The 27,779-nt window shown below is 48.4% G+C and overlaps 1 protein-coding gene and 1 long non-coding RNA gene across 3 annotated transcripts in view; one reads left to right on the top strand and one right to left on the bottom strand.

Moving 5' to 3' along the window:
• Positions 1-27,779, bottom strand: part of crim1 (cysteine rich transmembrane BMP regulator 1 (chordin-like)) — a 229,807-nt gene that overhangs the window by 132,301 nt on the left and 69,727 nt on the right. The window lies entirely within an intron of this gene.
• On the top strand, positions 17,700-21,122 carry LOC119975345. Its single transcript, XR_005462754.1, has 3 exons — positions 17,700-17,773; positions 18,647-18,978; positions 20,779-21,122. It is a non-coding gene; the product is annotated as an uncharacterized LOC119975345 (long non-coding RNA).

Here is a 27,779-nt window from a genome sequence, read left to right as displayed (position 1 = left end):
TAGAAATTCAAATTTAATGCAACCCAACTTCTGATTTTAAACAAAAGCAATTTATATTAGTGGCTCAATGACGACGTGATATTCTACACATCATTTGCTCACTCCCCTTCTGTTATTTTCCTGAAAGCTGAAGCTCTGATACCATGGGGGGGGGGCTGCACCAGCCCTTGGAAAGAGCATCCTGCTGAAGCCCACACCTCCACCCTATCGCCATAACCCAGTAACCTCATCTAACCTTTTTTTGGACACCAAGGGCAATTTAGCATGACCAATCCACCTGTTGGCAGGTGAGGAGGTTGGGGTGGCCAATCCAAATGCAAAACTGTCCGGATGCATATTTAGAAGGTGGAGGTAGTCTGCTCCCTCTCCCACTTCACGTAGATACATAACCCTGCAGACATGGAAAGAGATTTAATATTTAACCACATTTACCCCAAACCCCTTTATTTTCCTTTTTCCTTCATCAGTCTATCTAATCCAATTTGCATGCTGATAGAATTCCCCCCCCTCCCCTCCAAACAATTAAACCGTTGAATTAAACTCCAAAGATGTTGAGATCTCTGTGTGAAACAGTTTCTTGTACTCTCTGTTCTAAATTGCTCACATTAAACCTTGGATGTATGGCCCCTCATCTACAGGAAGCAATCAGATTCTACGGGCTCTGTCCCATCCTTCCAACACTCCAAATAGACCAAGATTAACAATAATCTGCTTTGTTCTAATAAAAAAAAGACACAATTTCCCAAGTCTTTCTTTTTGTATTTCCTCAAAACTGGCAGCAGTCGAGTCAACCTGTTTTGCACCCTTTCAAATAAATGCCTGTTCTCTGGAGCCAATACTTTCACCCAGTATTTTAACGGAGGTCTTCAGGTTTTATCCAGGCTCATCGTTAACTCTTGGCTTTTATACTCCATTTCTCTTGTGATCAAATGTGCAATTCCATTTGCTTTTTTATAGCCGCGGTACTGCCTTTATTGTGCCATGAATCTGTACCTTGAAACCCCTCCTCCCTTCCACATCATCAAATCTATTTCCATTCAGAGCATTGTTATTACTGTTACGTTTTGAACCAAATATATCACATCACGCTTGCCGACACAAAAGTCTTAAACTGTCGTGTTTTAGCCCCCCTACTTCATTTCAACTCCACCCCGAGCAAACCGATCACCAAATTGTGGATGTACACCCTTGACCGACAGCTGCGTAAGTTGGCTTTCCTGCAGTGTAAATTTTAATGGGCTGGAAACCTGCGCAATGCTTTATTCTCCATCGCCTTGTGCCATGGTTGTAAAATGGCGCATCTCTAGTGTCACCCCAGCTGAGATCAAGCCATTCAGCAATGGCCCGTGATCGCTCCTGGGATCTTCAAATCGATCACTGTCACTGCTGTGTGATCCAATAGGTTGGGAGTCAGGGCTCTCTTTACAGTTCACAACAGAGGAGTCTATTTTACGGCCAGAACAGCATTTATATATAGAGCCTTCAATGTAGGAGGACATCACAAGGCACTTTGCAAGACTTTTATCAAGCAGAATTTGACACCCTGCTGCACAGGGTGATCAAAGGGCAGATAACATGAAAAATGAAAACCGCTTATTGTCACGAGTAGGCTTCAATGAAGTTACTGTGAAAAGCCCCTAGTCGCCACATTCCGGCGCCTGTCCGGGGAGGCTGGTACGGGAATCAAACCGTGCTGCTGGCCTGCTTTAAAAGCCAGCGATTTAGCCCAGTGAGCTAAACCAGCCCAGTAACATTTAACAGTAAATGTTAAGGAGAGTCGTGAAGGAGAACAAGGTAGAGAGGCAGAGCGGTTTAAGAAGGGAATTTCAGAGCTTAAGGCCGAGGCAGCACTAGGCACAGTCATCTATGGTTGAGCGATCACAGCAAACCAAGTGTACGACGCACACTGCAGATTCGGTTTAAAAAATGAATTACAGCCAACAGTCTACAGAGTTTATTTAAAAAGAGTCCCCACGAACTATAGCACACAGATCTTGTGCGTGACTGAAATTATAGAAGCAAGTCCTGTTAAAAACAGGGGGGATTCTCCAGTGAGATGCAGCGGGCCGAGGATAGTAACAGCCTCCCCGAACAGGCGCCGGAATGTGGCGACTAGGGGCTTATCACAGTAACTTCATTTGAAGCCTACTTGTGACAATAAGCGATTTTCATTTTCTTTTTCATAATAACATTTGTATGTAACCAGTCACTTACAGCAGTGTGAGATGGAGGGAACAATGTGATAAAGAGATTTCTTAGTGGTAATGACCTGGAACCTATTGCCAATGAGAGTGGTAGAAGCAAAGATGATCAATTATTTCAAAAGGAAATTGGATGGGCACATGGAATATAAACCTGTAAAGCTACGGGGATAGAGCGGGAGAATGGGGCTGAATGGATTGCTCTACAGAGAGATGGCATGGAATCGTTGGGCTGAATGGCCTTGTTATGTGCTGTGTCACTCGATGGCTCTAGCTAATCATTCTTCTGTACCTTTACCGAGGGCTTCTGAAGTGAGGATCTAGTCAGAGTGCATGCAAGTGGACTCCCAACTGGACTCTTTATGTGTGATCTATAAGATGCCTGAATGCCCCTCCTCGTTGTGCCTGTGAGAGAGGTGGGCTATGAAACTCTTCGGCTATGCCTCAGAGGAAACAGTTCACCTGTGATTTTGCGTAGTCATGACAATGTCCTGCAATAATAGTGTTCTGCACGACTGATATGGTCTCAACCAAAAATATAAAATAATTTGGTTCGCCAAGTGCTTTGTAAAATTTGAAGCTCCAGATGTAAGCTGATGAGTCCTACCTCGCTTCACCATGACCTCCTGGAGCACAGTTACCATCTCTAACACAAGACCAGTGGGTCAATGGGCGGCTAAGACAACAGAGGTCAAACCATTGAATGATTTGCGTTTCCAGGATGGGAGATGAACGAAGAAAATCGGCCGAGAGGAATCGGTTCTTTTTAATGCTGCGCAAAGCCGGTGCAAAAAAAATGAACGTGAAATATAACTATTTGAAATTTAATCACTTTTCCTGAGTCGCTGAAAGATTTCTCTTTGCTTTTTTTTTGCGTGCCACATCACGCCATTAGTTATCAGGGAATTCTTATTTAAAAAATCCCAAAATAAACCATTAACCTTGGAGTAATCGCCTGACCAGCTGCGTGGCCCAGGCATTCAAACTGGCTGCGGATATGACTGAGCAGATTGCAAGGAGCTCTTTTTTGAGGGGGAGGGGGTGAGATCCTTTAGCCTGAAGGGGAATTTGAACCATTTTTTTTGAAAGAAGAAAACAATTCTATTGTAGAGGTCATTTTGCTCATTACTTTGAAGGGACAACTGTCTGCGTGAACATGTCAAGGCAGATGTCGTAATGGGTGAAAAATGTCTGCTCCATTCAAAGATGAGCCTAGGTCAATGCAAGTATCTTCTTATTAGTACAAAGTCAGAGAGTGGTACAGAGATGAGGGAGTCAGAGTTATAATTTTATCGCCGTATCCCTGGCCAGCCCTTCCACTGGCTAGGTTTCGACACAAGAGCATAAGTCTCGCTCACCGTGCCTTCATTAATGTCTTAATTCCATTTTTATCTTGTACTGACGAGTTAAAATAAATGAAATTCCTTAAGAGAATAAAATTAAAATAATCAGAATGTCAAATAGCAGATTCAATTTGCTAGTTAGGCTTTCCATTTCAATTCTCTTCCCGCACCGTGCGGCCTGCCAAGGCGCACTTCCCATCTGTTTCCAGAACTAATTATTCATGGAACAAGTCACTCGTCTGTTGCCAAGAGGCTCATAGCTTGAGGGGGCACCACTCCACATCAAGCGCAGTTGGCCGGGAGTCTCTCCCGCTCTTACCGCCAGACACCAGCATGTTGGAAGGATTTGCAGGTTGATACTCAACCTGTTTGGCTATGGACTCAAACCTGGAGCTTGTGGATCAGAGACAGGAACGCTACCCATTGTGCAACAAGACCTCCACAGTTCGGCTTTAGGACCATACATATTGCAGTTTTGGCAGGTGTGTTATTTTGCTTCCCTATGTTTTTCTCCCCCCACCCCCCTGATATTATTTTTGTCCTATTTTCTCCCCGATGGCCAGGATAGGAAACTCTTTAAAAAAAAAAAATTTAGAATACCCAATAGTGTTTTTCCAATTGAGGGGCAATTTAGTGTGGCCAATCCACCTACCCTGCACATCTCTGGGTTGTGGTGGTGAGACCCACGCAGACACGGGGAGAATGTGCAAACTCCACACAGTGACTCCAGGGCCGGGATTCGATCCCGGGTCCTCGGCGCCCTGAGGCAGCAGTGCTAACCACTGCGCCACCGTGCCACCCTGAGGATAAGAAACTCAATGGCCACTTCCTGTCCCAGTTTTCGATTGGCAACGAGGTTGAAATGGAGGGAAAATGCCAGTGCGCTGACTTACCATCCTGTTCATGTTGCCAATCCTCCTTCATCTCCGACCGCAAGGAAATATTCAGATTCCAACAGGCAGCAGATGCGCCCTGAAAGTTCCACCCATTGGTGTTCGGCGCAGAATGAAACACGGAATCACACAGCATTGGAGAAGGCCATTCAGTCACATTTCACCAACTCTACCCTTGCAGTCTCCGCCTTGAACCTCGCTTTGCAGGTGGGTCCGGTTAGAAATGAATCTGGCTGACTGCTGGTGTTGGTGATTTAGCTGAGCACTGACTTTGGCTTATTGAGGTCCAAGTGTTGGGACCAGAGGTCGTGGGCTACCATCAAACATGATATGTGCAATCTAACGGGAGAGGTTTCTAAGTGTCATTTGTAAGGGGATTTGCCGGGAGTTTCCGTCAGCTCTGTCGCCGAGTTCCCCACCTCTATCTAACCACACTTAAGTCACTTTGTTGGGCTCTGGGGAGTTTTTCCCCAGTCAAGCCCACACTTACCGAATTATTTTCATCATTGGGGAGCTGAACCCGCTGGCCAGACTGGTTCCTCAGAGATCGGGCCACCATTTCAAAAGGGTGCCTTGATCTCTAAGTGGGCGTTTGGGCCCACCACATCCCCAACCTATGGGGAATGTCACTCTCCCCCACACAAGGGCATTTGCCCCCCCCCCCACCCCCCCAAAGTAATGGCACCCCATTATGGGGTCGCTGAGGGCCTCCATTTTCAGGCTTCCCGCTGCCTCTTTTGGCACCCCCCTCTGCCAGGACCCCCACCCTTCAACCCCCCAACCTTTTAGAGGCCCCTTCACACCCACCCTGTACCCAACCCCCACCCCTCATAACCCCCGCCACCATCCTTTCAGGGGCACAGCCACCCTCAGGCCCTGACCCTTGGCAGTGTCATTCTGGTGCCCGAGCACCCTGGCACTGCCACCCTGGGAGTGTTCCTACTGGCTTTGCGGTGCCACCTGGGCAGTGCCAAGGTGTCAGCCTGGCAGTGCCATGGTGCTCATGTTCCAGGGCCAGGAGGCCACCCTTCCTTACCCCTGACCACCCAGGGGTCTCCGATGGCCTGGGAGAAACCCCCAGGTGCCATGACGCCTGGGCCACGTTTGTGTGGACCAGTGCTAATTGGTGTCCACTCACTGTGGATCCAGTTAGATGATGGGAGGCTGTTAGATAGGGGGCTCTTCCCGTTAATGGGATGGAGATTGGCTTTAACTGGTGATTATTGTTCCTCATCGCGCTGCAGCGCGATCCGGATCTCACCAACAGGAGCGGGCTGGTTAGATCAGAAACCGATGGGTTCCCGATTTGGGATTCTCCTACGATCCGACTGGCTCGTTCGGATTCGTGCCAGGCGTAACCGTTAAATTGTGCCCGATATAAAAGGAACTTTTGGATCAATGTGTGGACTTTTGAAAATAATATCCAGCACACTGCTAATGGTATTGCTCTTGACAAAAATCCATGTGTCCCTGCGACTTTTGTGTGACCCTTACATTTATAAAGTACCTTTAATGCAGTATAACATCCCACAATCCCACAGCAGCACTTGCCGGTAACATTTTGACACTGGGCCAACAGGTGACTGAGGCCAATGAGGTAGGTTTTAAGGAGTGACTTAAAGAAGGGATTGAGATAGAGAGACAAAGAATTTTAGGAAGGAATCCTAAATCTTAGGATTTAGAAAGCTGAAGGCATGTCCGCCAATGGTGGAATGATTAAAATCAGGAATATGTATGCAAAAGGCCAGAATTGGAGGAGCGCAGAGATCTTGGAGGATTTCAGAGCTGGAAGAGATTACAGAGATGGAGAGGGGCCGGGCTCAACACGAAGTCCAGGGAACAGGCAGAAGTCACAGATTGCTCTCAAATTCTGTGCAACACAGTGGAATAGCTAAAACTCACCTCATCCCCAACCTCCTTAAGATGCAAACTCATGGCGGGATATAGTTTCCGTGGGATAGTCTTCTGGCAAACCTCAAGTGACAAATCTTCAGATGTAAACATAGATACTGGGTGGGATATAGAACATACAGGGCAGAAGGAGGCCATTCGGCCCACCAAGTCTGCACCGAGCCACTTAAGCCCTTACTTCTGCCCTATCCCTGTAACCCAATAACCCCTCCTAACCTTTTGTGGTCACGAAGGGCAATTTATCATGGCCAATCCACCTAACCCTGCACGTCTTTGGACTGTGAGAGGAAACCGGAGCACCCGGAGGAAACCCACGCACACACGGGGAGAATGTGCAGACTCCGCACAGTGACCAAGCAGGGAATCGAACCTGGGACCCTGGCGCTGTGAATCCACAGTGCTAATCACCTGTGCTACCGCACTGCCCACTTTCATACTGCCATGAAAAGTATCCCTGCCTTTGTTCTCAACTGGAATGTACACGTCACGCGATGAGGGAAGCGGTGGCAAGTGAGCAGGACTTGATGCAGAATAGGATATGGGCACCAATGTATTGGATGAGCGGAGGTTTGTGGAGGATGGGTTGTTGGTCAGGAGCGTATTGGAGTCTGGAGACGACAAAGATGTTGCTGAGGCTTTCAGCAACAAATGGGCTGAAGCGGGGAGTGAAGATGACGATGTTATGGCGGTAAAGGTCGGCAGTCTTTACAAATGAGAAGATAGGGGGTGAGATCAAATGGGATGTTGAAGCCTGAGACAAAGATAATCACAAAGCCCAGCAGAGTGTTGAACTTTATCACTGGGCGGCTGGAATAAAAAGGGAGGGGGGGGGGGGGTGTTGATTCAGACGCAGAGATCTTTGGTCGGATGGCTGACACACTGCATCAGCCCTGAGCTTACACCTGAGGAAGGACGTATCGGCCTTGGAAAGGGAACAGAGCAGTTTCGCTAGATATCCCACCTCGAATGAACTAAATGTAAGGCCCACCACCCGGCGTGATCTAATTGGGATGTTAAGATTAGAAAGGGATTAGATAAAGTAGATACAGAGAAGCTATTTCCCCTGATGGGGTGTTTCCAGATTACGGGGTCTTAATTTAACTTTAAAATTAAAACAAAACCATTCAAGAGTAAAATCAGGAAGCAAATTTTCATATAAAGGGGAGTGGATGTCTGCAATTATCTCCCCTAAAAGCTGTGGAGGCTGAATATATTTCAGACAGAGCGTGACAGACTTTTTATTCGATCAAGGATATCAAGAAATCTGGATTAAATGTGGGATAAATGGAGTTGCATTAGAGATTATGGTGGGACAGGTTCGACAGGCTGAGTGGCCTACTTTAGTAGCTTCGCTACAGCGAGTATTTGACTGAAAATCAGCCATAGAGACAGTGCTGCCAGCAGACATAATAACATTTTCATTTGGTGTCACCTGCATTGATAAATGTAACCAGGGTCCTGCCGTGGGGACATGAGAATACAATATTCACATCCGTGAAGGGGTCTGCTGTCGCTGAGTGTGTCCTGCAAATCTAAACGAGAGCGATTCGGCAGCAAACAGTCTTGGGTGTAATGCAGAATTGCTCTCACTGGAAGTAGCAATTAACATAAATAGGGTTTTATAGCCTGAAGTACAGGTAGCTTCGGATCTGCCACTGGCAATGGCGGCAATTTGAGGTGATGAATTAAAAGCATCACAAATAACTGCACTGCACAACGCTGAGGGACATTGGCTGAACTGTGAGCTCTCCAGCAATATAGTGGAACAAATGCACCTGATTTACAATACTGGATAAGTGGGCAGCTCTCACTTGCCCTCGCGGCCATATATACTAATATCAGAAAATCATAATCGGGTAGGATATTTGGAGTGGATTATCCACCCCAACACAATGAAAATAAACACCCGCAGTAACTCTCGGCGATTATTCAACTTCTAGCTCCAAAGCAGAAAACGATGATCCGAAACATAGGAGCTACAGATCATAGATTTTACATTGCAGAAGGAGGCCATTCGGCCCATCGGGTCCGCACCGGCTCTTGGAAAGAGCACCCTACCCAAGCCCACACCTCCACCCTATCCCCATAACCCAGTAACCCCACCCAACACTAAGGGCAATTTTGGACGCTTAGGGCAATTTATCATGGCCAATCCACCTAACCTGCACATCTTTGGACTGTGGGTGGAAACCGGAGCACCCGGAGGAAACCCACGCACACACGGGGAGAACGTGCAGACTCTGCACAGACAGTGATCCAAGCCGGGTATCGAACCTGGGACCCTGGAACTGTGAAGCAATTGTGCTAACCACTATGCTACCGTGCTACCTCCCTCTTAATGCACATGAAGCATTGACAGGGGACGTAGACCAGAATTTTAAGTTATTCGGGCGGGTACACACATGAAATCAGGTGAGACGATGTCAGGCGTGTGTAATAGATAGATAGATAGATAGAACAGTACAGCACAGAACAGGCCCTTCGGCCCTCGATGTTGTGCCGAGCAATGATCACTTAATGACGTCATCCCTCCCTCGCGCGGTATTTTGGTTGGCGGGCAGGAGTCAAAACACGCCCGCCGTCAATCAAGCGGTCAATTTAAATTAATTCAACAGCAATTGTCCAGGATTTTACGTTGTCCCCCTTCCTTGGCGGGTGGGCATCCCTCCAGGGTGAGATGAAAGGTCAGGGCTCAAACACAATTGAGAAATGTGCTTGCTGACTGAGGTCTGTGTATGACTCCGCTGCCCAGTCAAAACTGGCAGAGCTTTTCCGCTGATTTTCACCAGCCTGCAGCTCCCTCAAACAGTTCCACAGCGTCTGTCCCCCTAAGGGAGTACAGTGGAAGTGCCAGCCCGTACCCTCCCATTTATTGGCGCCTGCCGTCCTCCCGCCCTCTCCTACAACGCTCGACCTTTCACAGAGCGTGTTTCACGCTGGATGGCCGTTAATTGGTCAACCAGCGCAATGTCATGTTAACAACTCAATCTCGGCGGCAGCGGGTTTAACATCCGCGCCAAGTTCTGGCACGTCCAGTTAGTAAAATCTAGGCCTTAGTTAACAAATCAAGACTCCATTCTTTCTGACTCCTACTTGCACGTTGGCCTCTCTCCGTTTTTGGACAAGAGCAGGATGACATATGACCTACTCCCTTGTTTAAGGAGGAAAGATCCGATCCTTCAAAGGGGAGATGGCTTGAGTACAGTTGAGGGAAGGAGGGGTAAGGTAGAACAACCAAAGCCAGCGCTCCCTGGATGATGAGCGGGATAGAGAGTAAGCTGAAGCAGAAAAAGAGGGATAATGACAGATGTCAGGTTGACATAATAGGTGAAAACCAGACTGAATATTTAAAAAAAAATCAGAGTGAGAGAAGAGACTGGCAGCTAACACAAAAGGGCAGGGGGGTGGATACGTGGGTTTGAGTAGGGTGATCATGGCTCGGCACAACATCGAGGGCCGAATAGCCTGTTCTGTGCTGTACTGTTCTATGTTCTATGAAACCAATAATCTTCTCCAAGCATGCAAACAGGAAAAAAGTAGTAAGAGGAAGGTTGGAGAGCCAATTAGGTGCCAAAAAGGGGGATCTACTCATTGAGGTAGGCAATATGGCTGAGGTTTTCAATGACTACTTTGCAGGCAGCACGGTGGCACAATGGTTAGTCACGACGCCGAGGTCCCAGGCTCGATCCAGGCTCTGGGTCACTATCCGTGTGAAGTTTGCACATTCTCCCCGTGTTTGCGTGGGTTTCACTCCCACAACCCAAAGATGTGCAGGTTAGGTGGATTGACCACGCTAAATTGTCCCTTAATTGGAAGAAATTAATTGGGTACTCTAAATTTATATTTTAAAAATGACTACTTTGCATCTGTCTTTACCAAGGAAGAAGATGCTGCCACGGTCCTTGTGAAAGAAGAGGCAGTTGAGCCGATAGATCATAGAATCACTCGGAGACTATTCGGCCCATCCAAGTCTGCATCCACCGACTGAAGGAGCATCCTACCCAGGCCCACTTTGCCGTCCTATCCCCAGAATTCCACCTAACCTTTTGGACACGAAAGAGCAATGTAGCATGGTCAATCCACCTAACCTGCACTGGGACTGTGGGAGGATGCTCAAGGCCAGAATCAACCTCGGTTCTTGGCTGTGTGAGGCAGCAGTGCTAACCACTGTGCACCGTGCCACCATGCTAAAAATTGATCAGAAAGACTGACTACATTTAAGTTTGAAAATTATGAGACGGAACCAGGATGCCGAGGGAATTAAGGGGAGAGGTTGCCCAGGCATTGGCCGTAATCTTCCAATCCTCCTGAGATACAGGGGTGGCGCCAGAGGGCTAGAGTATTGGAATGTTACCCGTGTTCAAAAAAAGGTGCAAGGATCAGGTCAACAATTACAGGCCGGACAGTTTAATCTTGGTTGAAGAAAACCTTTACAAATGATCATCCGGGAAAAATGTAACAATCACTTGGACAACTGTGAATGAATTAGAGAAATGTAGCATAGATTTGTTGAGGCAAATCATGTTTAGCGAACTTGATTTGAGATTTTTACTGAAAGGGTTGATGAGGGTAGTGCAGTTGATGTGGTGTACATGAACTTCCAAAAGTAATTTGAGGAAGTGCCATGTCAAAGACTTGCCGCCAAAGTTGAAGCCCATGGAATAGAAGGAAAATGGCAGTATAATGTTGGCTGAGTGGCAGCAAACAGTATGTTCACGGTTGTTTTTCAGACTGGAGGAATGTACGCAGTTGGGGTTGCCCAGGAGTTGGTACCACGACCAATACTTTTCTTGAAATATATCGATGATTAGGCTTGGGTGTGCTGTTCATAACTTCAAAACCTCCAGGTGACACAAACCTTGGAAGTATTGTGATCTGTAAGGAGGACAAGTAAATTCTTCAGGGTCATCGGCTGGTGGAATGGCAGACACGTGGCAGGCAAAATCTGATGCAGAGAGGTACATTTGGGTAGAAAGAACAAGGCAAGACAGAAGGAAGTAATGGAATTTAAAAGAAGGTGCGGAACAGAGAGACCGGTGGACATGTTTACACAAAATATTGACGATGACAAGGCAGGTTGAGTCAGTGGTTAAAAAAAAACATATGGGATCCCGGGCTTAATATATAGAGGCGCAGAGTATAAAAGCAAGGAAGTTACGGTGAACCTTTAAAAAACATTGTTTCCGCTTGAAAGACCTAAAGGCTTCAGAGATGGTGCAGAAAAGATTTGCGAGCATGTTTCCAAGTATGAGGTGCTTCAGTTCATCAGTTAGATCAGAAGCTGGGGTTGTTCTCCTTAGTAAAGGGAAGGTCGAGAGGAGATTTGATAGATGCGGTCAAAAGCATGAGGAGTCTAGACAGAGAAGGGAGAGGTCTGTTCTCATCGGTGAAGATCGAGAATCAGAGGACACCAAATTAGGGCGATTGGTAAAAGAACCATTGGAGACGTGAGGAAAGACCTGTTTACACTCCTGGAATGGGTAGGCTGTCAGATGAGGAAAGGGTAGACAGGCTGGACTTACATCCGCTGGAGTTTAGAAGAGTAAGGTGTGACTTGATTGAAGCATATAAAATCCTCAGGGATCTTGACAGGGTGGATGTGGAGAGTGCGCTTCCTCTTGTGGGAGAATCTAGAGCTGTGGGTCACTGTTTAAAAATAAGCGGTCACCCATTTAAAACGGAGATGATGCGATTTTCTTTTCTGTCAGAGGGCCGTGAGACTTTGGAACTCTCCTCCTGAAGAGGTGACAGAAGCAGAGTCTTTGAATATTTTTAAGGCAGAGGCGGACAAAGTCTTGGCAAATAAGGGAAGTGAAGATTTATCGGGAGGTAGCCATGATGCAGATATGTGGTTACGATTTGATCAGCCATGATCTTGTTAAATGGCAGAGCATGCTCGAGGGGCGAATGGCCCCTTGTTCGTGCGTCCGTGCACAGTAAGTGGTTAGGATCCGAAATGAATCTGCGAGAGTGTGGCGGAGGCAGATACAATTGGGGCTTTTAGAACATAGAACATACAGTGCAGAAGGAGGCCATCTGCACCGACCCGGCACCGACCCACCTGAGCCCTCACCTCTACCCCATCCCCGTAATCCAACAACTGCTCCCAACCTTTTTTTGATGTGGAGATGTCGGCGTAGGATTGGGGTGAGCACAGTAAGAAGTCTTACAACACCAGGTTAAAGTGCAACAGGTTTGTTTCAAATCACTAGCTTTCAAAGCACTGCTCCTTCCGTGTTGGACTTTAACCTGGTGTTGTAAGACTTCTTACTAACCATTGTTTTGGTCACTAAGGGCAATTTATCATGGCTATTCCACCTGACCTGCACGTCTTTGGACAGTGGGAGGAAACCAAAGCACCCGGAGGAAACCCACGCAGACACGGGGAGAACGTGCAGACTCCGCACAGACAGTGACCCAGCGGGGAATCAAACCTGGGACCCTGGTGTTGTGAAGCCACAGCGCTATCCACTTGTGCTACCGTGCTGCCCACATGGTGAAAGGGAATTAGATAAGTCCCGGGGGGGGGGGGGGGGGGGGGGGGGGACAGCAGGGTCACGGGAAGAAAGGGGGGAGCGGGACAGGTGAGTTGCTCTTGCAGAGGGCATACCCTCTTTCTGACCTCTAACCGTTTTATGGGCTGGATTATACCCTTAGGTTGGGGGCAAGCGTGGGGAGAGGAGGGGGGAACGTGCAAATGCGAGAGCGGCCTGCCTGCGGAGGAGAGCCCATCGACTAGTGGACCTGTTGAAGCCCTAGGGTGGGACAGAGCACCCGGCATACAAGACAGAGACAGACTGACAGGGGGAAGGGGAGAGCAAGTGAATGAGTTGCCATTGAGGTGCTGAACCTAAGAGTATGAGAGACTTACAGACAGAGGGGAAAGGAGCCAAGAAAGGTTTACACGGGGGAGGCGGGGGGGGATTGGGCGAGATGGCGAGAAAAAAAAGTGTGCCCCCAAAAGAGGAAGAAAGAAAAACATAATGGAATTGGAGATGTAAAAGAATCAGAAAACGGGAGGCCAGCAGAGAGACAATTACAGCATGAAATGAGCTACAAACCCATTTGTATTTTGTACATGAGCAACGCCAACGCAGATCAGCTAATAAACCGAGACAGGAAATGTCAGAAATGAGGAGCAGTGATTTATTTTCCCTCAGATACCACTGTACATGGCATGTCAAACCACAATATTTCTGAGGTCAGTCATGTTAGTGGAAAACTCTCTATGTGATGACATTTCTTGTAATTAAATTTAGTGGGGTTTGCGGTTTTCTGTTTATTGTGTGTGATCTGCTTTGGTCGGGTGCTGTGAAATCCTGTCAGATGGATTGCTGCTCCGTACAGACACCAGGGCCCGGAATTTCGAGGTGCGGGGCAGGAGGCCCTAATTGGGTGCAGAACCTGGTGTTGTGGGGGAACTTTACTTAAATAACAAACTGCAGTCTTTGGGTGTGGGTGAGTTGTCTGTCAGAAATTAGGGCCTGGAGGTGGGGGAAACCAATTATGTGAACAATCGGGGGAGGGGGTTTTGCTGAGGTTGTGGTGGGAGGGGGCAGTGTCAGGTCAGTGTTTTTTGGGGGGGGGGAGAGGATGGTTTGAGGGAGGGCCTTAGGGGCAGTTAAATCCAGGTCTCTATACTCTCCAGGGTGTATCCATGAGGGGCTCAGTCTGTAGTTCTTCAAATTGTAGTGTTTATTCATTTTAATTTAAAAAGGAATAAAAGAGGCCCCCATCTGCCAAGATCTCTTTCCTTTATTCATAGAACATACATAGAAAATACAGCACAGAACAGGCCCTTTGGCCCACGATGTTGTGCCGAACTTTTGTCCTACATTCAGAACAAATCAATCTACACCCCAGCTCATGTAAGGAGCTGGAGCCACGTTTCTTAAAAATGGAAGTTACAAAGATACTGTGAAGTTTACCGTATTTATTTGGTTAGGGTTGCCTTTATGCTCACGACCTCGCTGAAATAAAACTGGGGGAGGCCATTCAGCTCCTTGAGTCTGTTTCGCCATTCGATTAGATCACAGGTGATCATTATCCTTGCCATCTTTCCCAAAGGTGTCGCTCAATTCGGACATTTCCCCAGGAACAAATTTAATCCAGAATGAAGATTAAATGGTGGAGTTCTGGATAATATTCAACCCTGGAAGGCAACACAATGCTCCCAATCCTTTCGGCACCTGCGGGTAGCGATGAGGATTTCCGTCAGACAGTCCAGGGGGCCGGGAGGCGAACAGGTGCCAGTCCTGCGAGGGTTAATTCAGCCCCTGACTGGCTATCAATCCAGAGGCGGACTCACAATGAAACACACAGCGCTGGCACCACCACCCCCCCCCCCCCCCCCCCCCCCCAAATGGTCTCCTTCCACACTGTAGGGATTCTCTGATTCTGTGTTCGGGGGCATGGGAGGGAAGGGTTTCGCAGATTCAATGGGCGAAAAGAGGGGGCCACAATCGACCGGGCTGGGGGCGTGCAGTCTCCAGGACCCTCAATGATGCCCCGGAGTAATTTACCCTCCGATCTTCAGCCCCATGATTTCTTTCTAACAAATCTATTTTAAATGTATCTCTCCAAGCTTCCGGGGTGTTCGCTGCCACAATCTCCCCTGATAGCTCTGCTGCAGCTTCAGAGCTGCTAGGCCTCTGACTAGGCCAGCAGCAACGGGAACAGACCTAATAAAGATTATTATTATTACATACCTGCCATTCTTAACTTGATGGTGGGTCCCGCAGGCAGCCAATTAGTAGGCCGCCTTGTGCTAAAACTGTCGAACCGATCCTGCTGGCGGAGGGGGCAGCCCTGAGACCTGTTTTTTCACCTCAACACCATGGTCCCCCAACCCGTGGTAAAATTCTGGCCAATTTTTCTCTCTGCAGTCTTAATTAAATCTACTATTTTAAGGTCCTTGACAGGATGCAGAGGAGTTGGTGTAGCGGTATTTTCATTGGGCAAGCAATCCAGAAACCCAGCGTAATGATCAGGCTTGAACCCCACCACAGCAGATGGCAAAATCTGAAATCAATCAAAATCTGGATTCAAAAGTCTAACAAAGACCATGAAACCACCGTCGTAAAAAAGCCCATCTGATTCACTAATCTGCTGTCCTTACACGGTCTGGCCTACATGTGACTCCAGGCCCACAGCAATGTGTTTGACTCTTAGCTGCCCTCTGAAATGGGCAAGCAAGGAACACAACTAATGGGCAACTGGAGCCAAGCAATAAATGCTGGCACTTGAATGAATAAAAGTAAAATAGCAGAATGGCTCCGGGCAAGGGAGGTGGTTTAGTTACAAGGCTGCGTCTGTTCTCCTTGGGAGTATTGGAGATTGAAGCGAGTTTAGATAAGAGGAAGAAGAAAAATCTCTTTCCATTAGCTGATCGTACAAGCACTAGGGGGGGAGTGAGAACATTTGCACGAAGCAAGTGGTAATGTCCTGGAATCCATTGCCCACAAGGGTGATGGAAACAGAAATGGTCAATGGTTTCAAAGGGAAATTGGATGGGCAATTGAACAAAATAAACTTCAGGGTTAGAGGAACCAAGCGGGGAGGGAAGTGGAATTGACTAGATTGCTAGGTGGGATCCAGGCATGGAATCGGTGGGCCAAATGGCCTCCTTCTCTGTTGTAAATTACTCCATCGGTTTTTTTTTCCACATATCACAAGTCCCCAATGTGACATTTGCTGCTTTGATGCGATCTGGAATGGTATTTAGCTGTGCCGCTTAAATGCTTTTCCACTAAATTATGGTCCTCTGTTTCTTTTCATTGACGAAGGAAAAGTCCATTCGCAAACACTGGCCCATCCTGTCGCGCTTTCTAGCCAGTGAAGTACTTTCGAAGTCAGGCCACTGTGAAGTTGGCAGCCAGGCTGCTGGACCGCAGGCAGAGCACGCTCCCGCGCAGGGCAATGAAAAACCGGCTAGCTTTGAGCCTCGCTGTGTTCGATGCGCCCAGCCGCTATGTCACAGGTGGGCAGGTGCCAAGCAGAGACTGCAGTGTATTCCGGCTAATGTCAAGGGGGGGGGGGGGGGGGGGGGGGGGGGGGGGAAGAGAGAGAAGAGAGAGTGGGAGAAGAGCTTTGCATTTGAATAGGCCTTGACATCTTTTGTCTGTGGGCACTTTGGGTGTGTGCCCAGCCGAACTGCAGGAGGTGCGCATCAGCCAGGCAAGGGCAAACAGGTAAAATCACAACAGTAAGTAAAACGAGATACTTGCCACAAAATGCCGTCTCCCCCTCCTCCCCTTAAATAAATCTTAACGAGATCTTAATGAAAATATGGAGGCACAATTAGACTTTAATATTCATCCACTGAGGCACGCACGTGGATCAAACTGATCATTTGAGCGCACCTGTTTAACACTGCACACTCTGGCACTAATGTTAGGCTAGTTACGCCGCTAATCCCTGGTGACAGACATACGGAAATAAGAAACCCCCGTCGATAGTCATCAGCGATGAGCGGTCGTGGTGGGAAGGTGCTGCAGTCTGGTGCCAGTGACAAGCTCCGCCTCTCCTTGGCAGATGGGGTTTAACAGACAGGAAGGTTTAAATTCACTCTTTCGCAGGTTTCAAACAACTCGTCCAGTTTTCATTACTGTTGCCGCAATAATCTGTCACCATCAGGAGGGAGGGAGAGGGAGGGAGGGAGGGGGAGGGGAGGGGAGGGGGGGGGGGGGAGGGGGGGGGGGGGGGGAGGGGGGAGGGGGGGGGGGGGGGAGGGGGAGGGGGGGGGGGGGGAGGGGGAGGGGAGGGGGGGGGGGGGGGGAGGGGGAGGGGAGGGGGGGGGAGGGGGAGGGGAGGGGGGGGGGAGGGGGAGGGAGGGGGAGGGGGGGGGGGGGGGGGGGCGCGGTGGAGTACAACAGCAGCCGCGGAGAATGTAGTGGAGTGCAGGAGGACCGTCTCTGTACAATCCCTGTGACTGAAAATTTCAATCTAAATTAATCAAAATTAATCAAAGGAAATACTGAAAACCTCACCAGAGTTTACGCGACAGAAATCTGACAATGTGGAAATGATAACCCTTATTGAATTCCATTACCACATGAAGGGTTGCTTGGCAGATTAACAAATCACTTTTACGGGCAATGTGAGTACATATAACTATTATTCGGACATTTTTATTGTTAAGTATTCCCTATTCAGCAAAAAATAGAATTACCAGGAATATCTAAGATCCATAAAAGTCCCAGTATGGAAAGAGCAGCTGCTGAATAGTTTAAGCATCTCCAAGGAAACATTAGGACCCTAGTTTCCATGCTTTACATTTGACCTTTCATCTCTATGGTAACATTTTGTTCACGTTGCCATGGAAGCAAGCTAACCGAGCATCTGTTGCCACTAGAGCGTCTGGCAAGGTGACAAGGCCCAAGTTCAGACCAAACATCAGGAACGTCTCATGTCTCACACAAACCAGGTACAAGGCCAAAGGAGGGAGGGAGGGCGAAAGAAAAAAAGTTTTCAGGACACAAAGAATAACTCGGGCAAAGCACCAGCCCTGGGTTTTACACCATCCCGGGAATTCGTGATGTGCCCAAAAGAGAGCAGCGAGGTTAAGCGGAGTGCGTGCCCCTGGAGATCATTTATTTCAGGGGAGCTGAAGGTTTTTCAGATTAAATTCAGGGGTGGGGAGAATGGGAAGAGAAAGTTCAAGTCGGAAGACAAGAGAAAAGGCAACGAATGTGTCAGACCAGAAAGCACAGGAATGTCCTTCACTCAGTCTGAATCAAAGAACATGGCCTTTATGACGATGCTGACTTTGCACTGGAGCTATTCATCGTAATGCTACTTCCCTGCATCTTTAGCATTTGTTTCCTTCTAGTGTTTATCCGACTCCCTCTTGAAATTGACTTGGGCTTCATCATCCATTTAATGTAATACATTCCATATTCTGAAACCTAATCAGCACGGACACGTCTTTGCATTTGATGTACGAAAGTCTGACTTTTTTTGCCCACTACTTTCCAGTTCACTAATCAGTGGAAATGACCTTTCGCCATCCCCCCCCCCCCCCCCCCCCCCCGTCAAACCCCCGACAAAAGCTCAAACTTCTATTAGATTCCAGCCTCATTAATCATCTTTCTTCATGTGACCGTACCGGAAGTAACTAAAGGATTAGGCAAGAGCTGGCGTGGTGACCGTGGAGAGCTGGGACTGGGAGGAAATGAGTTTGGAACATATAAGCACAGCAGGTCCATGGGGCTATTTTTGATTTAAAAAAGCTTTATCTGTTTTCAATATTAACATGTGTTCAAGATGCTTAACTCCTGAGTTTAATGTGTTTCCACAGGACTGCCAATACCCTGATGGATTGCACTGACCAGCTTCACAGGTTTTGAGGGCTGCAGGTGCAACAATGAGCAAGTCTGAACAATGCTGGGACTTCTTTTGACCCTGGACTTCTCTTCTTGTTTCCTCTGACATGCCCGCCCCCACAATCCCCCGCCGCTGAATCCGCGTTTTCTTCCCGTCATTCCGGCAGGGGGACATCTCCGTGGGCTCCATCGCTGGCCACCCTGCCAAACAGCATGCTGATGTGCTGCAGGAAGGAACTCTCTGGTTTGTTCTAACCTTCATCAACCCCGCCCGTCCCACATGAACAAATGACTTGATCCAACAGTGGTGAGTCTTGCCTGCTCCAAGCACCTTTGCAAATTTAGGTTAATAAAAACAACCTTAAAGAGCAGGGACAGAGAGCTGGGCCACATGTTATAGGACAACGGATATATCACAGCGGCAGTAAACTGACTAAGGTCTTTGGAATATATCAAGGACGGGGAAATTTAGTTCTGGGCATAGACTTTCACACTGTCGGCCAGTTTGTCATTTACCCAGCTCCATTCCACCTCAGGCCACGTTCCCAAAGGCAGATTGGGGGTGGGGAGTGGGGAGGGTGGTGGTGGCATGGTTAGCTGCTGAAGAATCTATTAAGGCCTGTTATTGGAGGTTGACTGTAATGGTCTACCTGGCTCCCAGATCCAGCAGGTGGCAGGCATCTGTGTAGCTGCCTGGAGGCAGCCTCCTAGTCGGACCTATCCTTCTCTATACCTGCCCATAGCAGGGACTAAATGTCCCACCCCATGATGTATCCCAAAGACCTTTGTCAGTTTACTGCCTTGTGTTATATCCATTGTTCGCTAACATGTGGCTCTGCACTCACCCAGTGCAGCCCCCCCCCCCCCATCCCAACCCTATCCCTTTCTCTTCACCCCCATCACTGTGCTCGTTTGCCTGCAATTTTAAAGTGAGGGTTGTCTTCATTTTGAGGGCACCCTCTCCTTCACCTACCTGCCAGGGCATCCTGCTGCTGCTGCTGTTTTCAAGCCAGAAGCCTCTTATTGGTCCTTCAACCCTCCATCCTTGACTGGATGGCAAGCACTCCTCTGGCCATTAATTGGCCGATTTGGGGATAATTACAGATGTGAGACTGTTCCCCACACAGTGCAGACCTCTAACCCCCATTTGTGCCTGGCGGCAGGGTCCCGAAGTCTGCAGGAAAATCCTGCCCTTGAGATCTACGAGACCTCGGAGTATAATCAGCATGAGCATTTTGGGCAGAATTCTATAGCTCCTCCTGGTGGCGGTATTCTCTGGTCCTCCCACCAGTCAGTGAACATTTGAATGGTTCGCCACATTTTACGGCTGTGCCCCCACTGCATAAGTTCCTCCCTTTACCCTATTATCTTGCAGGCAGTGAAACACAGAAATGTTCGCTGGCCTACATTGGCTCCTCGTCTAGCAATGTCACAATTTAAGAATTCTCAACCTTCTTGCCTCACCCTCCCCATCTCCCGAGCCTCCTGCAGCAGCACTCCTAAGATGTCCGCACTGCCCCAATTTTAACCACTTCACCACTGATGGTCTTGCCTTTCTTCAGCTGTCCGGGCCCCGAGTCTCTTGAATTTCTGACCTGCGCCTCTCCTCCTCCTCATTTATCATGTTCCTCAAGCCCTATCTCTTTGACCGAGCAATTGGTCACGTGTCCAAAAACCTTTGGTGGAATTCTCCGTTCCGGAGACTTGTGTGGCACGGTCTCAAACACTTTGGGGGGGGGGGGGGGGGGGGGGGGTATCGCTCCCGTGGAAGGCCGCGGGATATTATACTATGTTAAGGGCATTATATGAATGAAAGTTGTTGTAGTATTGTGTATTGGAATTCACTGCCATTCTGACATACGAACGCACAAATCAGGGGTAGGCCATTCAGCCCCTCGCCACCCCCCCCCCAAAGGTAGTAGAGGCTGGGTGGCTCAATCAAAAATTTAGAAACTGTGATTTATTAATTTTTCGCTAGATAGGGTATTAAAGATTATGGGCACAAGGCAGGTAAATGGAGTTGAGATACACATCAGCCATGATCTAATTGAACAGCGGACAGGCTCGAGGGGCATAATGTTTTCCTTCTGTTCCTGTGTCCCTGCAGATAACTAAAACAAAATCATCGCTCCCTCCACAGGGTTACTATAAACTGCAGATGAGTGAAGCTGCCACAGTTACTGGTATAAGCACCGTGGCACACGACAAGCAGATGCTGAAAAATCAACAGTGTCCCTGCGAAAAGTGGCTCCAAATACTAATGCAGTGTCAATCCTTTACAACAAGAGCCACCGCAGCCAGGCACATTATTACTTCATCAACAATGTTCACTTAAAGCAATGACTTAAGGTCACCAGCTGTTGTGTTATAAGATGAACTAAGCTCACTACAGTGCTGAATGTGCATTAAACAGGTAACCCCAGCACCTCCAAGTAATAAAGAACAACCAGAATGCTTATTATTGTCCCTGTAAATGCCCTCAGGTCATCTCAGTTGGTTTAACTGACAATAGTTCACCTTAGTTGATTTAGTTCTGAGGGTTTTCCTAAATAAAGCATGAAAGGTTGAGGAGACGGAGAATAACTGCATTCAGAGGTTTCCACTTGCAGGCAATTTAATTCCAAGAAGTTTGTACTGTTGCATTTTTTTGTTGGATTCCACCAAAGAGCCTTCCAACGTGGGATTTAGAATGGCTCTCGGGCAGAAGGAGGCCTTTCAGCCCCCTGAGCCTGTGGACGGCTCTTCGCAATTCAGCTTGTCCCACCTCCCCGCCCTTTCCCCATAGCCCCGATACACTTTTCTTTCCGATGCTCAACCAATTCCCTTTTGGAAGACACAAATGAACCTGCCTCCACCACATTATCGAGCAGTTATAGAGTCACGGAATCATACAGTTCGGAAGAGAACCTATGGCCCATCGAGTCTGTGCCAACAAAACCATACTAAATGTGCATTAGGCCCATTTTCCAGCACTTGGTCCATAGCCTTGAATGTTATGACATTTCAAGTGCTCAACTGCATATTTTTTTTAGAAAGTTGAGATTTCCTGCCTCTACTCCCCTCCCAGGCAGTGCATTCCACACTCCCACCGCTCTGTGGGTGAATATCTTTTCCTCAAATCCCCTCTAAATCTCCAGCCCCTCATCTTAAAATTATGCCCCCCTCGTTATTGACCCTTCAACTAAGGAGAACAGCTATTTCCCATCACGCCCCTCAGAATCTTACACACCTCAATCAGGTCTCTCCACCCTCCCCCAGCCTTCTCTGCTCGAAAGAAAACATCCAGAGACTAACCAGCTTCTCTTCCCAGCTGAAATGCTCCATCCCAGGAAACATCCTGGAGAATCCCCTCTGCACCCTCTCCAGCGCAATCACACCATTTCGAAAGTTAATTCCAGCCCTGCCCACTGGTCGCAACAAATAAGGTTTTTCCCCATGCTGCCTTTGGTTATTTGGCCAATCACCTTAAACTGTTGTCCTCTGGTTCTCCCCCGTCCAGCCTCCTCTGGATCTCCTTTGGATCTTCCCTGTCCAGCCTCCTCTGGATCCCCCCTGTCCAGCCTCCTCTGGATCTCCCCTGTTCAGCCTCCTCTGTATGTCCCCTGTCCAGCCTCCTCTGGATCTCCCCTGTCCAGCCTCCTCTGCATCTCCCCTGTCCAGCCTCCTCTGGATCTCCCGTCCAGCCTCCTCTGGAACGCCCCTGTCCAGCCACCTCTGGATCTCTCCTGTCCAGCCTCCTCTGGATCTCCGCTGTCCATCCTCCTCTGGATCTCTGCTGTCCATCCTCCTCTGGATCTCTGCTGTCCAGCCTCCTCTGGAATGCCCCTGTCCAGCCTCCTCTGGATAGCCTCCTCTGGATCTCCCCTGTCCAGCCTCCTCTGGATCTCCCCTGTCCAGCCTCCTCTGCATCTCCCGTCCAGCCTCCTCTGCATCTCCCCTGTCCAGCCTCCTCTGGAACGCCCCTGTCCAGCCACCTCTGGATCTCCCCTGTCCAGCCTCCTCTGGATCTCCGCTGTCCATCCTCCTCTGGATCTCCGCTGTCCAGCCTCCCCTGGATCTCCGCTGTCCAGCCTCCCCTGGATCTCCACTGTCCAGCCTCCTCTGGATCTCTGCTGTCCAGCCTCTGGATTTCCCCTGTCCAGCCTCCTCTGGATCTCTGCTGTCCAGCCTCCTCTGGATCTCCCCTGTCCAGCCTCCTCTGGATCTCCCCTGTCCAGCCTCCTCTGGATCTCCACTGTCCAGCCTCCTCTGGATCTCCACTGTCCAGCCTCCTCTGGATCTCCACTGTCCAGCCTCTGGATCTCTGCTGTCCAGCCTCCTCTGGATCTCCCCTGTCCAGCCTCCTCTGGATTCAAACACGGCCATCACAATTTCCTCTCAACATTCTCTCCTTAAACAGAAACAACCCCAGTTTCACCAATCTATCCATGAGTTTATTTGTATTTATCCAATTTATACAAATAAATGTGAAATGTTTCTACATGTGTGTGCATCCAGCATGCGAGCATGTTTTGTGCGCACATGTTGGGCAATCAGATGCCCAACCGCTCACACCAGTAGTGGTGGCCATAGATAGGAATACACATGAGAATGACTAGAGCGAGGGTAGGTCCAATCAAGGACAGTAGCGGGAGATTGTGTATCGAGTCTGAAGAGATATGAGAGGTCTTGAATGAGTAATTTTCTTCAGTATTTACAAACGAGAGGGGCCAAATTGTTGGAGAGGACAGTGTTAAACAGACTGGTAAGCTCGAGGAGATACTGGTTAGGAAGGAAGATGTGTTGGGCGTTTTGAAAACTTGAGGATAGACAAGTCCCCCGGGCCTGACGGGATATATCCAAGGATTCTATGGGAAGCAAGAAATGAAATTGCAGAGCCGTTGGCAATGATCTTTTCATCCTCACTGTTAACAGGGGTGGTACCAGGGGATTGGAGAGTAGCGAATGTCGTGCCCCTGTTCAAAAAAGGGAATAGGGATAACCCTGGGAATTACAGGCCAGTTAGTCTTACTTCAGTGGTAGGCAAAGTACTGGAAAGGGTACTGAGGGATAGGATTTCTGAGCATCTGGAATGACACTGCTTGATTAGGGATAGTCAGCACGGATTTGTGAGGGGTAGGTCTTGCCTTACAAGTCTTATTGACTTCTTTGAGGAGGTGACCAAGCATGTGGATGAAGGTAAAGCAGTGGATGTAGTGTACATGGATTTTATACGGCATTTGATCAGGTTCCCCATGGTAGGCTTATGCAGAAAGTAAGGAGGCATGGGATAGTGGGAAATTTGGCCAGTTGGATAAAGAACTGGCTAGAAGTCAGAGAGTGGTGGTGGATGGCAAATATTCAGCCTGGAGCCCAGTTACCAGTGGCATACCGCAGGGATCAGTTCTGGGTCATCTGCTGTTTGTGATTTTCATTAATGACTTGGATGAGGGAGTTGAAGGGTGGGTCAGTAAATTTGCAGATGATACAAAGATTGGTGGAGATGTGGATAGTGAGGAGGGCTGTTGTCGGCTGCAAAGAGACATAGATAGGATGCAGAGCTGGGCTGAGAAGTGGCAGATGGAGTTTAACCCTGACAAGTGTGAGGTTATCCATCTTGGAAGGACAAATATGAATGCGGAATACAGGGTTAACGGTAGGGTTCTTGGCAATGTAGAGGAGCAGAGAGATCTTGGGGTCTATGTTCATAGATCTTTGAAAGTTGCCACTCAAGTGGATAGAGCTGTGAAGAAGGCCTATGGTGTGCTAGCGTTCATTAGTAGAGGGATTGAATTTAAGAGCCGTGAGGTGATGATGCAGCTGTACAAAACCTTGGTAAGGCCACATTTGGAGTACTGTGTGCAGTTCTGGTCACCTCATTTTAGGAAGGATGTGGAAGCTTTGGAAAATGTGCAAAGGAGATTTACCAGGATGTTGCCTGGAATGGAGAGTAGGTCTTACGAGGAAAGGTTGAGGGTGCTAAGCCTTTTCTCATTAGAACGGAGAAGGATGAGGGGCGACTTGATAGAGGTTTATAAGATGATCAGGGGAATAGATAGAGTAGACAGTCAGAGACTTTTTCCCCGGGTGGAACAAACCATTACAAGGGGACATAAATTTAAGGTGAATGGTGGAAGATATAGGGGGGATGTCAGAGGTAGGTTATTTACCCAGAGAGTATTGGGGGCATGGATTGCACTGCCTGTGGAAGTAGTTGAGTCGGAAACATTAGGGATCTTCAAGCGGCTATTGGATAGGTACATGGATTATGGTAGAATAATGGAGTGTAGATTAATTTGTTCTTAAGGGCAGCACAGTAGCATTGTGGATAGCACAATTGCTTCACAGCTCCAGGGTCCCAGGTTCGATTCCGGCTTGGGTCACTGTCTGTGTGGAGTCTGCACATCCTCCCCGTGTGTGCGTGGGTTTCCTCTGGGTGCTCCGGTTTCCTCCCACAGTCCAAAGATGTGCAGGTTGGGTGGCTTAGCCATGATAAATTGCCCTTAGTGTCCAAAATTCTATGATAATCTATGATTAACCTAGGACAAAAGTTCAGCACAACATTGTGGGCCAAAGGGCCTGTTCCGTGCTGTATTTCTCTATGTTCTATGCAGTCCCACCACATTGAGGGGCCCAGGTATGTCTGAGGGTATCGTGGGTTTCAGTGTGTGGCTGTGGGCAGGGTGGGTGGGGGTTAGGAGGGTCTCAAAAGATTGAGGGTGGTGTGGGGGCAGGTGAGGGTTAACAGTGAGGGTGCGATGGGCCCAGGGGACAGCATAAGAAACTGTTCCCCATTTTGCCCGACAGCCCACACAGCTAAAGCTGCCAGGATTCCAGCATATTGTGGATTTTCTCCCCAAGGCAGGAGAAGTATGGTGGCGGTGGGGTGAGGACCTTAATCCGCCATTAATTTGCTACCGCGAGCCTGAAGAGGTGAATGGGCGAACATGTGCCTCCCACGCCCCAGCTGAAATTTCAGACAGGCGGGGTGTGTGGGTAGGCAGTGGGAAGGCCACCGACTGGATTTTATGTGTCCTTCCCCCATCAAGACGCGCCAGTGGGGGAGCTTAAAATCCATCCCACTGCATATTTGTGAGTGCACATTTTGAACAAATATGTGGGTGCACTGTGCGCTTCTGCATGTTGGTTGTATGTTTGGGTAAAGTGCGTGTGTGCGCTCCATGTGTACGTGTTTTGTCTGTATGCCTGTGCGCTATGCATGCATGCTGTGTGTTGCGCATTGTGTGTATACATGTAGTGTCGACGTGAACCAGTCATTTATTGGTGTTGCTGTCTCGTGATTCAGATGCTCTCCATACCTACATCTGCTAGAGCACAACATAAATTAAATATAATCATACCATTCTTAGAAAATAAAACACAAAGTTGCTTCTCTCTGAAGCGCCTCATTATAACATAGTGCGGCGAGTTAGTAAAGGGTCTATTGTCTGTAAAAGTCCAATAATGTATCATTCATGGTGCATGTTCTGAGTTTGGTTAAACAAGAAGCAGTCCCAGTCTAAACTCTCTCTTGTATATGTCTGCAATTTTTTCCATTGGACCATACAAGGTATTCATTGGCACCTCAGCCAGTGTTTCCTTCAAACAAGTAATCCATTAAAAGTGAATGGTGTAGTTGAGTAGAAAACGGTCTTTCTCTTCTAGAACCGAGGTTTGAAGTAAAGACAGACTAATGGCAGTGAGGTCTCCTCTCCGCTGGCTCTAAGGATTCTGTATGAAGTGGTCTCAAAGCAGTAGGCATGGCCCCACAAGGCACAAGTGCTTCCAACGTCTTAACGCTATACGGCAGTGGCTTTCAAAGCCTTTCTGCTAGGGAATCCCCTGCAAGTAGTGACAGACTGCCAGGAACCTCTTGTAGTTCTGAAAGCCTCAGCCAGCTACCCAAAGGAATGCATCAACTGCACTTTGGAAATATCTTTCATTGGTAAACGGCAACAGAAATACACGTTAGTGTATTTCTCAACAAATACAGCCCAATTCAGAAATACGATGATGGATGTATGACCTCATATATCTCCTGCAATCTCTCCACAGATGCCCAGAATCCGGGTTCCCTAGTTTGAGACCTGTGCTGTAAACAGTGAGAGGATGTACGCGGCTGGCTAGTGTGGGAAATGAATTACTACTAATGTATGTTCCAGAAGGCATTCCTCTTGAGATTGAGGTTGCAGAGCACTGTTGACAGGAATAGAGAGTGCTTTACTCTGCACCTGGTTTGGGGTGATTTATGCTGACACCAGATGACATAAGAGTTCCCTTCTGTAACACTAGGATCTCAGTGAAACAATTGGGTGTAAAGTGTACTTTCCTTCAGTCACAGCTCCTAACACTGATTGACAGGAACAGGGTAACCAGTTGCTTTCGTCACTGACATTGTGGGGGCTGGGGCGAAGGTCGCAATGTTCTTTGTTGGTGGCTCCAGTTAACCTGCTCCACAGCACAGCCTGTCAGCTCATTTACACACTGATACACACCGATCTTCTTCACAACCCTACGTAAACAGTCATAGTTTCAAGCTGCTGGTTTATACAAAGGTAGGCCTCACCTTCAGCCGGCCTGTTTTCCTGCCTGCAAACTGGTCATACCTTCGGCCTACTGATTTGCCTACTTCTCCACGAAATCTTGGTTCTCCCCCCCCCCCCCCCCCCCCCCCCACCTCACCAACCGACCATTGACCACCTGCACACCCCCCCCCCCCCCCCCCCCCAAGCCAGCTCTCACACAGTAGCCTTTCCAACAGTATATCCTTGGCTGGGGACCAGCCCCCAGGTCTTTGTGGGCATCCTAGATGAACCGGCCATTAGCAGGTGTGTTGGAGCATGCTCGAGAGAATTCCCCTTCCAACTAGGCTGAAGTAGTGCCTGGTACCTGGCAGCCCAATCAAAATCCAGAAAGCCTTCCTCAACAAAACCTGCCAGCTGGTGTGGTCCAGCTCCTTTTCCCTGCACTTAGATGTCATTCAGGTAAAAATGATGCGCGCGTGGAAAGTACATAAACGAAGCAGATTAAACTCGTTACCCACCAGTCCTCAAGTAACCTTAGGAACACTACTCAACAGCAGGAAGTGTGACACAAGAACAGTTCACTGAACAACTGAACAGAAAGGTG

Source organism: Scyliorhinus canicula, chromosome 1 (genome assembly GCF_902713615.1).
Source record: "Scyliorhinus canicula chromosome 1, sScyCan1.1, whole genome shotgun sequence".
Taxonomy (NCBI): Eukaryota; Metazoa; Chordata; class Chondrichthyes; order Carcharhiniformes; family Scyliorhinidae; genus Scyliorhinus; species Scyliorhinus canicula.
This window is presented reverse-complemented; position numbering and strand designations above follow the sequence as displayed.